Below are 14,549 nucleotides of genomic sequence, written 5' to 3'. Positions count from 1 at the left end.
CCCTGAGAATTTGGAGGCCAGAGTTTTTCAAGGATAGTTTGGTGGACAGGGGGTATAGGTACTGGGGAATGCTAATTTGTTGGGTAAGGGATGAAATCATAAAGGGTCAAAACTGTCTTATTGCACTGAGTCAGTTCCTGGATCAGGGGTTCATGAGACCAGTTGAGCCAGTTTTTTGTTTGTTTGTTTGTTTGCTTTTTGTTTTTTGTTTTTTTCGAGACGGAGTCTCACTCTGTCACCCAGGCAATGGTGCGATCTCGGCTCACTGCCACCTCCACCTCCTGGGTTCAAGCGATTCTCCTGCCTCAGCCTCCTGAGTAGCTGGGATTACAGACGTGCACCCCCATGCCTGGCTAATTTTTATATTTTTAGTAGAGATGGGGTTTCCCCATTTTGATCAGGCTGGTAGTTTTTTGTTTGTTTGTTTGTTTGCTTTTTAATGGGTTACCTGTCCAGGTGACATCAGCTGGTCCATCAAAATACAGGGTCTAAAAAATACGTCAAGCACCAATCTTAGGCTTTACAGTAGTGATGTTATCTATAGGAGCAACTGAGGAGGCTACAATCTTGTGACTTCCAGCTACGTTATTCCTGAACCATAATTTTAACCTTGTGCCTAATTTGTGAGTTTTACAAAGGTAGTTTCAGTACCTTAGCAGGGAGAGGTTACTTTTGGGAAGCAGCTATTATCATCTTTGTTTTAAAATTAAACTATGAATTCCTCCATAGTTAGCTTGGCCTATGCCCAGGGATGAACAAGGACAGTTTATGAAGTTAGAAGCAAGATAGTCAGCTATGTTAGATTTTTCTCACTGTCATAATTTTTGCAAAGATGGTTTCAATTCCACTCATTTTTGTATAGAAAATGCATGCTTATGTGTACCAGGATACACATTCAGGAATGTTTAGAATGGCATCATTTGTAATAACTGAAGGATAGATATAATATAATAGCTATCAATGGCAATATGGTTATACAAACTGTGATATGTTCATACATGGAAGTCTGTATTGCAATGAACAATATCAGGCAAGTGGTCATCCATCAACATAGATGGAATTTAAAAACATAATGAAAAGTTGATATCAAAGAAGCCAGATCTAATAATATCCTAAATGATTCCATGTGTATAAATATTGAAAACATACATGTACACATACATGCATGCATGTATACATACATACATTCAGAAGAGTTTGGAAAAAGAAGTCTTGCTGAGTCTTCAGGCCTCCATCTTTCTCCCATGCTGGATGCTCCCTGCCCTCAAACATTGGACTCCAAGTTCTTTGGCTTTTGGACTCTTGGATTTACACCAGTGGTTTGCCAGGGGCTCTTGAGCCTTTGGCCACAGACTAAAGGCTGCACTGTCGGCTTCCCTACTTTTGAGGTTTTGGGACTCAGACTGGCTTCCCTGCTCTTCAGCTTGCAGGCGGCCTATTGTGGGACTTCAACTTCTGATTGTGTGAGTCAATATTTCTTAATGAACTCCACCTCATAGACACATCTATCCTGTTAGTTCTGTCCTTCTGGAGAACCCTGACTAATACAGATCCAGGTGTACATACAAACAGATTTTTTGAACATACATATATGTATACACACACACACATATACAGCATACATCCATCCCTACACATGCATGTGTGCACACATACAGGTACATGTGCATGCACGAATACACATGTCCATACATATGTGTGCACATCCACACACATGCCTACACACATGCATGCGTGCACACAGTGCACACACAAATATGTGTACAAATGCATGCACACACACATAAATAACGTGTGCATACATGCATGTACACACATGCACACACATACGTGCACACACACATAATGCATGTACACATATATACATGTAGGCACACATGAGCACAATGTATACATGTACACATGCATATATATGCATACACATGCACACAAACGTACATGTGTATACACACATGCATACACACGTATACATGTGTAAACAAATGCATGCAAACATGCATGTGCACATTTATGCATACACGAATACCTACACACAAACATGCAAACATTCTGTGTACACACATACATGGATACACATGCATGCATGCACACACACACATGCATCCATGCTTGCAGGCATGCATGTGCAGACATGTGTGTACACACGTGCATACACACAGATGCATATGCACATGGGTGCACACACATACATATAGTTACACACATGTAGATGCATGTGCACACAAGTGTACATACATGTATACATACACACATGTATTCACATGTACATGCATGTATGTATGCATGCATGTGCAGACACACGTGTACAAATACGATACACACACATACATGTACACATATGTATAGTGCACATATGCACGCACGTGTACATACATTTAGGCATACACACGCATATGTAGATGCATGCGTACATGCATGTATACATGCACATATACATCTACACATGCACGGACACATACATGTACACATGCATACTGTGTACATAATACATGTATACAGATACATGTGTGCATGCATGTGTACACACATGCATGCATACACACATGCATTTGTAGATATATGTGTACATGTGTACACACAACATACACGTATGCATCCACACATACACATATACACATGAGGTGGCACGTTCAGCTTTCAAGAGGACAATCAGGGACTTTGTCACCTTGACAACTTTAGCCTCCCCTTCTTCTAGTCATCTTGCCGGAACACTTGTGCCCATGTTTTTCTAGCACTGTCATAAGAATACTTTTACCTATCAAGGCAACTGAGGGTTAGGAGAGCTTTTTGCACAAAAGGGTACTTGGCTTTGTTCGAAAACATGATACATGAGGATTGGGGTGGTGAATCCCTCACATGTTTCTTCATATGAAAAATGAGGACTGGGGGATTCTCTGGCTGGATCTCAGCACCTAGAGATGGATCTGGACAATAGGAACTGCTCAGTATTAGCTACTGCTTTGGTTGCCTTCTCCCTGTGGAAAGCTGGCCTCTCACTGAATTTGTGTCATAGGCACTCATGAGGGTCTTGACTGTATCAATATCTGATGAGAGATTTTAGTGCAGTTCTGTTATCGTGGCTGATTTGCTCATTTGGTAGCTAGCATCCAGCTTCTTGTGAACATTAAAATCAAATAAAATAGATTATGGAGGAATAGAATACAGATACATAGTAAGGTATTATTTTCCAGACAAAACGGATTTGGATAAAAGAATCTAATTAAGAATTTGTGCGTGATTCTTTTAAAATTCTTTTGAATCCACTTTTTTTTTTTTTTGGCCTGTTTTTCAAGTCTCAGATTTTTGTCACCCTTCTCACACCAGGTCAGAGAGATAGCTAATGGTCAGAAGGAATCTTCCAGCAATGACCATAGCATTTTCTTCTGCCTGCAGATGCCTCTTTTTATTCAGCCTTTATGGGAAGTAGCGCACCATCCAGTTCTCAGAGAGCAAGCTCTGGAGTAACTGAGCTAACCCCAGTCGCAAATCTGAGCTAACCCCAGTTACCCCAGTGGATTTACAGATTAGAGTTAGAACCCAGCAGGGTTCTTTTCCTGGAAAGAATAGGCTTCCCTCTAAGGTTTCAAATAGACCCTGGGTGAGGAAAGAGCCCTAAACAGCTTGAAAAATTGAATGCTCTTTGGGCAAAGCAGGAAGCCCTCCTGTGGAAGAGCATCATTTGAGCATAAATCAGGTTATCAGTACAAACAGAGTGTTCAGGAGGTCAAGATGGTTAAGCAGAGAGCCTGACCAGAATGTCCGTGGCGGAGAGAAACAATCTTGTTGGGAAAAGGTTGACAATAATTGGGGACTTAGAATAAAGGCTAAAAATGATTCAAAGAAAATGCAAAAATAATCAGGCGCAAATCATTTACCATATTCTGTTGTGCAAATCTCACCTTACTATGTATTTGTATTCTATTCCTCCACAATCTTTTATTTTAATGTTCAAAAAGACTTGTAGGTGCCAATTAAATGAACAAAACAGCCAGTGACAACAGAACTGCACTAAAAAAGTCCCTCATCTGCTCTTGAGAGCAGATTCCTTAAAGGTGAACAATATTCCACATACAAGGACTTTTTCAGCACCATGCATTAGAAATGGAAGTGAATGTTTATTATTTTTTGTATAAGTTGGTTGATATGGCTTTTCAGCTTCCCTCAGTATCATTATCCAAATTTTGTAGATGACACTAAAGCTCAGAGGAGTTAAATCATTTTCCTCAAATCACATAGCTTTAAATAGGAAAACCAGATATGAAAAGCAGATTTTTTTCTAAATTAAAAAAACAAAAACAAAAACACATGAGCTCTTGCTTTACCCTAGCACAGTCTCACCATCTGTTTTCTCCACACCAGGTCATTCCTGTAACATTCATTCACATAACAAACACAAATAAATGAGTGGATTCATTCATCAGATATTAATTCAGAATCCCTTTTGTGTCTACCACAAATCTGGACCATCTCACAACCTTTTGTGCCTTCCAGAAATCTGGACCATCTCACAACCCCCAGAGAGTCTCAGCTACAAGGAACAAGTGATAATGCCATCCCACTTTTATAAACACACACACACACACACAACACACACAACACACACACACACACACAATCATTTCATCATTTTTAATTATTTAATTATTTTTTAAAAATCAGTGACACTTTAGCTGGGCAGGTCTAGGTAGGTCCTTCTTTGCTGGAATGTGCCTTTTTCTGCCCCGGAATACCCTAAATTTGACATTTTGGCAGCATGAGTTTTCCCTTTGTGACTTTCTCCTTCTTCCCTTTTTTCCTCCTTCCTTGCAGAGAATGAGTAGCCACTGCTCCTTGCCCTGGGCTGTCAATGAGAAGATCTGCTCTTAGTAGAGCCCTGCTTTCCTGCTGAAGGCCCTGAAATCACCTGTGTTCCAGGCCACCCACTAAGGATAAACAAAGCTTCCCTGATGTGGGGAATTAGCTCAAGTGGTAGAGCGCTTGCTTAGCATGCAAGAGGCAGTGGGATCGATGCCCACATTCTCCAAGCTTTATTATTTAGGTATCCAAACCTGAGTCAGTGTCTGAGAGCAAGATACTGCTTTGGTTCAAGACATAGGAGCAACAACAATACAGGACTGGTGACGGCTGCCTCCCGGCATTCAGTATAGTGTAGATCTACTGTGTAATTCATTTGCTGTTTCTTCAAGGAGCTGTGAAACCAAGGGACATATAAAACTGCTCTTTTCTCCCTGTTTCTGCCTGCAGCTTGGTCCTAAATGTGAGACAATTGTGAAAAGTGCAGGACAGAGCCACCTGAGTAAATATAGTCCTGGCTTTCTGGTGAGGGGACTGAAACCAGGATGTGTCAAATAACTAGAATATGCCTGGACAGATACTGTAGAAAGCAAACCCATAAAGTTGTTGATGAGCTTGTGGACACACCTCCCAGCTGTGAATAAGTGGCTGTAATCCCAAACAACTCACCTAAAAAGAGCCTGAGAGCTGAACTGCGCAATGGCCCACTTTCCAGTCCTCACGGACCACTGGGTTGCACACACTTTGGAGATCTCTGAACAGCAGTGTCAAAGCTTTCAAATAAAGTTATCTTTGAAATAACAACAGATGGAAGGCTGGTTAGTACTTGGAACGTGAATACAAGGCAATTGTGTGCCTAGAAAAACAAAAATAGCAATATTATCCTTAAGATTTCAACAAGACACAGTGTCTCATCACATATTCCAAAGAAGTCCAGGTTACAACCCCAAAATATTCAGTATGTGGAAAACAGGCAGATCTTAATTTACATGGCAAAGAGAATCCTCGAATAACAATACTGAGAGGACACAGATGTCAAAATCATCTGACACATACATTAAAGCAGATATTATAACAATGCTCCTAGAATCAGGGGATAACATTCGTGAAGTGAATGGAAAGTTGGAAAGTCTCACCAAATACTTCGAATATATAAACACCAATTTAAACTGAAGAATTAAAAAAATGTATTAACCAAAACTCTTAGGGGAAATAAAAAGCTTCATTGGATGATCTCCATAACAGAATGCAGAAGACTAAGGAAAAAGTCAATGAACTTGAAAACAGAACAAGAATACCTACATAATCTGAACTATAGAGAGAAAGGAGGATTTTATTGTCTCTGAACAGAGGCTCAGGGACAAATAAAAAATAACAAATCCAACATTCACATTATTGTAATCTGGAAAGAAGAGGACAAAGAGGTCTTTGTGGGATAAAACTTTGAAGAATTAATAGCTGAAAATGGTTCAAATTTGTCAAAAGATACAAACAGATTTTTAAAGTTCAGTAAATGCCAATCAGGATAAACCCAAAGAAACTCATAGCAACACATATCATAATCAAACTGCTGAAAACTAAGAAAATACAAAACAATTTTGAAAGCAGCCAAAGGCAAATGAAAGAGAAACTACCATATGAGTGATTGCAGATTTCACATCAGGAATCACAAGGGCCAGAAAAAATGTCATAACATTCAGTAAGTACCAAAAGAAAAAGACATGCCAACCCAGAATGCTATGTGGAGCAAAAATATCTTCCAGACATAAAGGCAAATAAATACATTCTCATTGGAAGGTAAGTCAATACATTCTCATTCTTAGGAAGAATGCTGGAAAAGAATTAGCAAAGATTTGAGATAAGAAAAGTGATCCCAGAAGGAAACTTAGAACATCATCAATGAAGGAACAAAAGCAGAAATAGAAAATGTCTGGGTAGACATAACAAACTATTATTCTTCCCTTGAGTTCCTTAAGGTATGTTTGATGATTGAAAGCCAAAACTGTAACTTTATCAGAAGCAGTTGTCATTGTATCTAGATGTACTACATAGATAAGATAAAAGGGTAAGTGTAATGGGCCTAACTCTTGATGAGGTTTCTATATTCAATTTGAATGGTAAAATATTGATTCTAAGTATAATGTGAAAGGTTATATATGTATATGGTAAACCCTAGACCACCTACTAACAAGATTTAAATAAACCAAAACAAGATAGAAAGAGGAACATAGATGAATTAAAACAAAGGGAAAAAAGGCTAATAAATTATTAAATAATAGACCTATCTAAAAACTTATCTATAATGACATTACATGTAAATAATCTAAACGCATTAATTAAAAACTAGAGATCATCAGAATGTGTTAAAAATAAATATGCTAACTAAAGAAAGCCACCTGCAATACACTTATATATAAGAATAAAAGTTATATAGCAGATTGAAAGAAAAGAGTGGGAAAAGATACGGCATGCAAGCACTAATCAAAGACAGCTGTGGTGTATATATATAAAATCAGACAAAGTAGATTCGAAAGCAGAGAAACTTTTCAGGAATAATGAGGGCTGCTAAATAATTAAGATTGTTAATTTTCCAGGGGAATATTGTCCCAAGTGTATATGAGAACACAGAACTTCAAAACTCATAAACAAAATTGGATATGCAAGGTAAAAACAGAAAAATCCAATTATAGTTGCCGACACTAACACTCCTGTCTCAGTAGTTGGTAGACTTAGTAGAAAACAAATCAGCAAACATATTGGAGAATTGAACCACACCATCCAGTAATGGACCTATTAACTTCATAACGCAAAATAAAAATTTAGGTAGAAGGCAAAGACAAAAATTAAAAGACAAGTAAGATCATGTTATAACCAGGAAATTAAGAGTAGTCCAGCATATAGAAGAGTGCTATTATTGAAAGAGTTTGAAAGGGTTATTTGATTGTTTGGAGACGTTTTTTGAAGGAGTTATTTAGCTGGAAATGACAGAAAGACTGAAAATGGTGAATCTGGAGGTGGATCTTCCTTCGTCCATATTTATTTTGTCTTGTTTTGAGGTCTAGGGTGTCTACACTTCCTCCGAATTACCTACAGTGTCTGGCACAGAGCATCTCCCCAGTGAATATGTACTAAATGAGTGGAAAGTAATTGATAGATTCAAAAGAGTTGTGCAAGAATAATGTTCATTATTTGACAAATCTCTGAATGTGGTGTTTGAAGGAAGACAATGAGTCAAAGTTGACTTGAAAGGTAAGCCCAAGGCCAGACTCTTTTCTGTAATCCCAGCACTTTGAGAGGCCGAGATGGGCAGATCCCGTGACACCAGGGGTTTGAGACCAGCGTGGGCAACACAGTGAAACCCTGTCTCTACAAAAAATACACAAATTAGACGGGTATGGTGGTATGCATCTGTAGTTCCAGCTACTCAGGAGGCTAAGGTGGGAGGATCGCTTGAATCCAGGAGACGGAGGTTGCAGTGAACAGAGATAGCACCGGTGCCTGGACAACAAAGTGAGACCCTGTCATAAAATAAAATAAAATAAAATAAAATAAAATAAAATAAAATAGTTAAACCCAGGCCGGGAGGGGTAGCTCACACCTGCAAACACAGCACTTTGGGAGGCTGAGGTGGGCAGATCACCTGAGGTCAGGAGTTTGAGACCAGCCTGGCCAACATGGTGAAACCTCATCTCTACTAAAAATACAAAATTTAGCTGGGCATGGTTGCAAGCACCTGTAGTCCCAGCTACTCAGAAGGCTGAGACAGGAGAATTTCTTGAACCCGGGAGACAGAGGTTGCCATGAGCCAAGATCTCACCAGGGCACTTGCAGCCTGGGCGACAGAGCGACACTCTGTCTAAAAAATAAAAACGAAACAAAACAACAACAACAACAAAAGAAGTTAAGTCCAAAAAGTAAGTAAAGAGGAGGTTTGGAATTAGGTATTCGGTATATGAATGAACGGGCTAAAGTGCAAAAGAACGGGCAGAATAACTGAGCTGGTACAGAGGAAAAAAATCACATTTAAAATCTAAAACTATCTGCTTCTCAATTCGGGCTTTCCCACTTAGCAGCTTTGGCATCTTAGAAACAACACTTAACTTATCTGAGCCTCTATTACTTCTAAAAAGTGCATAAAGTGCACCCTAAGACATAGCATTTTGGCAAAATTCAGTCAGACTACATCAAGTAAACTTCCTAAGTCTCCTAGTATAATTCATGGCACAAAAAATTGGGGAAAAAACAGGGAGGATATGATTATAAGTTCAGTTTGTGTTTTTTGTTGAGTGAATGTCTCCAGTCCTATAGATGCAAGTGTAGATACACAGTAAGAGTAGTATGAACGGGAGACAGCTTGGAAGGCTATTTCTTCCTTCATTCATTCAGTTGGTCACTCAATGAACTATCACGAATTGAGCACTGCCTCTGTTTCTTATCAACAAAGGAGACTACGGAAAGGAAGAGTGACTAAGATCTCTGAAGAAGGGAAAAGCTAGATGACTGGGCCAAAAGAGGAAAAATAGCAGCAAGACAGGTACAATTGTTTCTGGTCCCTCAAGCCAGAAGGTCCTATCATTATGTGAATACTGGAAATGGGTGGACTCCACCTGTGCTGAGTGGGGAATTCTTCCAGTGCAGCATTGGCTGATAAGGAGTGATTTCGAAGTAGCATTGATTGTGTTCTTTAAAAGCTAGGAATTGATAAAGCAGCAGTGTGTGGGAAATGAGATTTGATAATCTGGATGTCACCTCTTAGGAACAGTTGCTCTCTTAGAGCAGCAGGCCGCCTGTCAATCTCGTATTCTGAAGGTCCTGAGTTTGAACATCAGACAAGGTACAGCTTTTGCTGCTATTTCCATTAAGGGAAATGAAATAGGTGTGATAAATAATGGAACACAAATGCCGTGAGATAATGATTTCAAGACAGACCAAATATTAGCTTAAAATTTAAAAGTGAGCTTTCTTTCCTTCCTCTTTCTTTCTTTCTTCTTTCTTTCTTTCTTCTTTCTTTCTTTCTTTCTTCTTTCTTTCTTTCTTTCTTTCTTTCTTTCTTTCTTTCTTTCTTCTCTCTCTTTCTTCCTTCCTTCCTTCCTTCTTTTCTTCCTTCATTCCTTCCTTTCTTCCTTCCTTCCTTCCTTCTTTTCTTTTCTTTTCTTTTCTTTTCTTTTCTTTTCTTTTATTTCTCTCTCTCTTTCTTTCTTTGTCTTTTTCCTTCTTTTGGCTTCTCAGTGGTTTGAGTACAAGGCGTGGTGAAGAGATATAAATTACACAAGAAACTGCAAGCTATGTCATATGTCTACCTCTCTAGCTGACAGGGGAAGCAGGGGAAATTTCACTTCCAATTGCCTGCTCTGAAGGTCATCCAAACATAATTATGGGGTGGGGTGGGTGAAGTCTTTTATTCTTTTAATCATCCAACAAATATTTCTCAAGCACATACCTTGTTAAGAGATTGTTTTGGGTACAGTAATTCACAGTGAATAAAACACAGATATTCTCACCTATGTGATACTACGTCATAGTGGGAAGGAGTGGGGAGAAACAGACAGGAAGTAAAGAAGAAAAATAAACAAGAAGTCATGTGATGATATCTACTGGGAGGGACTCATTAGGCAGTAAAGGACTCGGCAGTGTGGAGATGACACTTTCAGTTTTCAGGAGAATAATCAGGGAAGTTGTCACTTTGAAGCTATCATTTAGCTTCACTGTCTTCCAATCTTCTTTCTTTACATGGGAAATAAGGATTGTGGGATATTTTTGGGTGGATCACAGCACCTAGAGATGGATCTGATCAATAAGAACTGCTCAGTAAGCATTAGCCACTGCTTCGGTTGCCTTCCCCCTGTGGAGTGCTGGCCTCTTGGATTGAGCTTGCATCATAGGTGTTCAGTAGGAGCTTGCTTAGTGGATTTACAGGTTGAGGTTAGAACCCACTGGAATTCTCTTCCTGGAAAGAACAGGCTTCTCTTTAAGGTTTCATACAGACCCTGGGTGAGGAAAGAACCCTAAATTACTTGAAAAATTGAATGCTCTTTGGGCAAACCAAGAAGCCCTCCTATGGAAGGGCATCATTTGGGCATATATCAGGGTCTCATTAAAAGATGAGTGCTCAGGAATTCAAGATGGTTAAGCAGAGAATCTGACCAGAATGTTCATGGTGCAAAGAAATAATCTTGTTGAGGGAAGGATTACAACAATTGGGGAATTAGAATACAGGCTAAATGAGATTCAAAAATAATACAACAAGAATCAGGCACACATCTGTTACTACTACATTCTTTTGTACAAATCCATTTTGCCTAGAAAATCATACCTTACTATACATCCCTATTGTGTTTCTCCACCATCTATTTTACTTTTTAAACTTTATTTCATTTTTATCATCACAGAAGCTTGTTGCTACAAAATAAATGAGCAAATCAGCCAATGGCAACAAAACTGCACTGATATCTCTCCTTAGACCCTGAGAGCATTTTCCTTAAAGGTGAACAATACTCCACATTCAAGGACTTTTTCAGCTCTATGTGCTAGAAATTATACTGACTGTTTATTAATTTTTATGTAAGTTGGTCGATATAGTTTCTCAGCTTCCCCAAGTATTCTTACCCTAGTGTTACAGATGACACTGAAGCTCAGAGCAGTTAAACCACTTTCCTCAGGTCACATAACTTTAAAGAGGGAAACCAGATATGGGAAGCAGATTTCTTTCTAAATGAAAAAATTGTGAGCTCTTGCTTTCACTTAGCACATAGTCTCATCATCTGTTTTCTTCACATCAGCTCACTCATGTAACATTCATTCATTTACCAAATACAGATAAATGAGTGGATTTATTCTTGCATTCATCAGATACAAATTCAAAACCTCTTCTGTGTCTGCTACACTGGGCTCAAGACTTGCCACTTGCCAGTGCCTTTGTCTCCTCTCCCTCAAATCTCTCCACCCAATGTCTTGACAAATACTATAGATCCTTCCTGCATAAACTCTCTAGAATCTTGTTCTTCTGTTATCCATGCTACAGTGTTTATGGAGGATGTTTTCTTTACCCGTGAAGTGTGATGGGGGCTGAAGGTGCAGACTCATGCTGTTCACCTCAGGAGCTGACACAGTAAATGTGGATAAACCTCAATCCTTTAATATTTTTATGACTTCTTTCCCCGTTACCCCAGCGAATTTATAGATTGAGGTTAAAACCACAACAGGATTATCTTCCTGGAAAGAATAGGCTTCCCTCTAAGGTTTCACATAGATACTGGATGAGGAAGGAGCCCTAAATTGCTTGAAAAATTGAATGCTCTTTGGGCAAAGCAGGAAGCCCTGCTATGGAAGAGCATCATTTGAACATAAATCAGGGTCTCAGTACAAACGGAGTGCTCAGGAGGTCAAGATGGTTAGTTAACCAGAGAGCCTGGCCAGAATATCTGTGGTGGAGAGAAACGATCTTGTTGGGAGAAGGATGACAATAATTGGGGACTTAGAATAAAGGCTAAAAATGATTCAAAGAGAATGCAAAAAGAATCAGGCACACATCCTTTACTATACTCTGTTGTGCAAATCTCACCTTACTATGTGTTTGTATTCTATTCCTCCACAATCTTTATTTTATTTTATTTTTATGTTCATAGAGACTTGTTGGTGCCAACTAAATGAGCCCAACAGCCAACGACAAGAGAACTGCACTAAAAAAAGTCCCTCATCAGCTCTTGAGAGCAGATTCCTTAAAGGTGAACAATATTCCACATACAAGGACTTTTTCAGCACCATGCATTGGAAAAGGAAGTGAATGTTTATTATTTTTCATATAAAGTTGATTGATATGGCTTTTCAGCTTCCCTTAGTATCATTATCCGAATTTTGTAGATGACACTAAAGCTCAGAGGAGTTAAATCATTTTCCTCAAATCACATAGCTTTAAATAGGAAAACCAGATTTCTTTCTAAATTAAAAAAACAAAAACAAAAAAAACTTGAGCTCTTGCTTTACCCTAGCACAAAGTCTCACCATCTGTTTTCTCCACACCAGGTCATTTGTGTAACATTCATTCACATAACAAATACAAATTAATGAGTGGATTCATTCATCAGCTATCAATTCAGAATCTCTTTTGTGTCTACCACACTAGTCTCAAGACTTCCCAGTGTCTTTGTCTCCTCCCCCTCAAATCTCTCCACCCAATGTCTTGACAAATACTGTAGATCCTTCCTGCACAATGTCTCCAGAATGTGTTTCTTCCTTTTCACTCACCTCTGTCGTCATCCATGCTACAGTGTTTATGGAGGATGTATTCTGCAGCATGAAGTGTGATGGGCACTGGTGCTGCAGAAAGACTCCTGCTGTCCACCTCAGGAGCTGACACAATAAATGTGGGTAAACCTCAATCCTTTAATATCTTTATGACTTCCTTCTCTTTCCCTTCAATTCCTGTTTTCTCATGTTCAAGCTCTGACATTCAAAACTAAACCCCTTTCTCTAACATGTTGCTTTAATTATTTAAGCATTCTGCCTGGGATTTTTTCAACTACTCTTGGGAGTTTTCATAAAACTCTCCCAACATATCTCTAAGTGACCAGGATTTTCAATCACTGCTTCCCTCCATGTGTATTTCACACACACACACACACACACACACACACACACACACACACACACAGTACTTAAATAGAAGAGGTTTATTTCTTCACACAGGAATTCCTACAAACAGCCCAGTTTTCTCCACCATATGTCCACTCCTTCTCTGCATAGCTCAATTTTGATTCTTACACTCTGATATTTTACATATTCTTACACTGATATGATCTTGTCTCTTATTCTTTATAGCTCTGCTCTGTAATTTTGTTGATGTTGTTCTGAGATATAGTTGAACATGTAACTTGTACATGACACACCTTAGCAAGGAGGCAACCCATATCTCAGATGTAAGTGGAAGAAGCACTCTCCAGGGGTTTCCTAGGGGAGTGGTCAGAACGCTGGCCTGATTCCTGAAAGGGCCCAGTTATGAAAACAACAGGAGCTTTTTGCCTTCCAGAAATCTGTACCATCTCAAAATCCCCAGAGAGTCTCAGCTACAAGGAACAAGTGATAATACTATCCCACTTTTATAAACACACACACACAACACACAACACACACAAAACACACACAAAAAAACATTTAATCATTTTTAATTATTTAATCATTTTTTAAAAATCAGTGACACTTTAGATGGGCAGGTCTAGGCAGGGCCTCCTTTGTTAGGATGTGCCTTTTTCTGTCCAGCAATACCCTAAACTTGACATTTTGGCAGCATGAGTTTTGCCTTTTTGACTTTCTCCTTGTTCCCTTTCCTCCTCCTTCTTTGCGGAGAATGAGTAGCCACTGTGCTCTTGCCCTGGGCCATCAATAAGATCTGCTCTTAGTAGAGCCCTGCTTTCCCGCTGAAGGCCCTGAAATCACCTGTGTTCCAGGCCACTCACTAAGGATAAATAAAGCTCCCATGACGTGGGGGAATTAGCTCAAGTGGTAGAGCGCTTGCTTAGCATGCAAGAGGTAGTGGGATCGATGCCCACATTCTCCAAGCTTTATTATTTAGACCCTGGGTCTCCAAACACTCAGGTCTCCAAACCCAAGTCAGAGAGCAGGATGCTGCTTTGGTTCAAGATGTAGGAGCAGCAACACTACAGGGTTGGTGACGGTACCCTCCTGGCATTCAGTATAGCGTAGATCTACCGTGTAATTAATTTTCTGCTTCTTCAAGGAGCTGTGAAATCAAGGGACAT

At 39.3% G+C, this 14,549-nt stretch overlaps 2 non-coding genes across 2 annotated transcripts; both read left to right on the top strand.

Annotated features, from left to right (window-relative positions):
- The first annotated feature begins 4,950 nt into the window (after positions 1-4,950).
- On the top strand, positions 4,951-5,023 carry TRNAA-AGC (transfer RNA alanine (anticodon AGC)). Its single transcript has one exon. It is a non-coding gene; the product is annotated as a tRNA-Ala (tRNA).
- Positions 5,024-14,274: 9,251 nt separating this feature from the next.
- Positions 14,275-14,347, top strand: TRNAA-AGC (transfer RNA alanine (anticodon AGC)). The gene has a single exon. It is a non-coding gene; the product is annotated as a tRNA-Ala (tRNA).
- Positions 14,348-14,549: the final 202 nt, after the last annotated feature.

This window comes from Symphalangus syndactylus, chromosome 23 (genome assembly GCF_028878055.3).
Source record: "Symphalangus syndactylus isolate Jambi chromosome 23, NHGRI_mSymSyn1-v2.1_pri, whole genome shotgun sequence".
Taxonomy (NCBI): domain Eukaryota; kingdom Metazoa; phylum Chordata; class Mammalia; order Primates; family Hylobatidae; genus Symphalangus; species Symphalangus syndactylus.
The sequence above is the reverse complement of the archived record's forward strand: the minus strand, read 5'-3'. Positions and strand labels throughout refer to the sequence as shown.